The sequence below is a fragment of the Thunnus albacares genome, chromosome 15 (genome assembly GCF_914725855.1).
Source record: "Thunnus albacares chromosome 15, fThuAlb1.1, whole genome shotgun sequence".
NCBI lineage: Eukaryota > Metazoa > Chordata > Actinopteri > Scombriformes > Scombridae > Thunnus > Thunnus albacares.
In genome coordinates, this window is record NC_058120.1 from 2,574,797 (window position 1) to 2,576,423 (window position 1,627).

The 1,627-nt window shown below is 42.5% G+C and overlaps 1 long non-coding RNA gene across 1 annotated transcript; it reads left to right on the forward strand.

The window, feature by feature from the left end:
* The first annotated feature begins 739 nt into the window (after nucleotides 1-739).
* Nucleotides 740-1,272, forward strand: LOC122999015. The gene is made up of 2 exons (XR_006407562.1): nucleotides 740-1,025; nucleotides 1,112-1,272. It is a non-coding gene; the product is annotated as an uncharacterized LOC122999015 (long non-coding RNA).
* Nucleotides 1,273-1,627: the final 355 nt, after the last annotated feature.

Consider the following 1,627-nt stretch of genomic DNA (forward strand, 5'->3'; position numbering starts at 1 on the left):
CTCCCGATGAGCCCACTCTGTTCTGATTGGAAGCTGCCCCTCTGGAGACTTCCTCCGTCTCCAGAGGCTACATCAACAAACCATAAAACAAACTATAGTAGTAGGATTTAACTACTTTTTCTTGTTCTTTACACAAAGTGTCAACTTTTCAAATACATCCGTACATGTTTGAGCCTGAACAACACATTGTAACACACTGTAGCAACAACCTCAGCAAGCAAGGCTATGGAACGGATGGCCGTTTATGGGTTTTTTCAAATTTGCCAGTGAGAATGAAAAAGACTCACAAAGCGTTCAGAGCAGGTTGAAGCCCTGGCTTTTGACTTGCATGGAGCATTTCAACATACGTTAACCTCAAGCTCTGGAACTTTGACCAATGTTTAGCACAGATATCTGGCATCATAAAAGTATATAAATAAGGCAAGGCAAGGAAAGTTAATTTACATAGCACATTTCAAGGCAACAAGGCAATTCAAGGTGCTTTAAATAAAACATTAAACGCATCGAGATAAAGTGCAAAAAAGGACACTTAAATACAATTAAAAACAGCCATTAATAAGCTAAGAGAATAGAAAATAAAGACAAGCTAAAATAGAACAAGCAAGATAAAATGCAAGAATAAAAGTTACTGTGCAGTGTAAGAACTGAATAATTATTTGATTTAAGAAAAGGCAGCAGCAGACAGAAAAGTCTTCAGCCTTGATTTAAAAGAACTGAGAGTTGCAGCAGACTTGCAGTTTTCTGGGATTTTGTTCCAGATATGTGGAGCATAAAAACTGAACGCTGTTTCTCCATCTTTAGTTTTCTGTCATGCCCTCCACTCTGCATCTTCCTCTACCTAGCCTGCAGTGTGTATGGGTGTCTCTCTCTCTCTCTCTCTCCCCCTTCCTTGTGTCTGTGCTTAATTACAGGAGTGGAGACAGGTGTGTGGGAGTCAGGCAACCAGCTGCCATCAATCACTAGTCCTGCATAAATATCTGGTTCAGCCTCCATCTCATTGCCAGATCGTAGACTCTGTTTCCACAGTCAGTGGCACTTCTAGCCCTCCAAGCCTTACTATGATTTAGTTGCTATCAGCATTGCTAATATCTTTTTTTCTCTGTGCCTACAGTTTTGCCTTCACCTGACTCCAGCCCCTGTTTCCAGCCTTCCTGCCTCGTCTGCCTGGCACATCCCTCTGCCTGGCTCCCCTCTGCCCAGCTTCACACTCAGCCCAAGCCCTTGCCCCAGCCTCCCAGCTACCACCTTGCAATAAATTATCCTCCGAAACTACTTGTTGCCTCCTGCTTCAGTGTTCTGCACTTGGGTTCGCTAGCCTAGCCTTAACACTTTTCACTCTGGGGACAGAAAGCAGACCTGTCCCTGACGACCTAAGAGGTCTGGATGGTTCATAATGTAGCAGAAGATCAGAAAGGTTTTTTTTTTGGCCCTTCAGTCAAATCAGTGCTTTATAAAGTATTTTAAAACCAAATCTTTGACAGATAGGAAACCGGTGTAAAGATCTGAGAACTGGAGTGATGTGATCTACTTTCAGCTGCAGCTGTCTGATCAGTTTTTTAGAGAGACCTGTAAAGACACTGTTACAGTAGTCAAGTCTACTGAAGATAAATGCATGGACAAGTTTTTC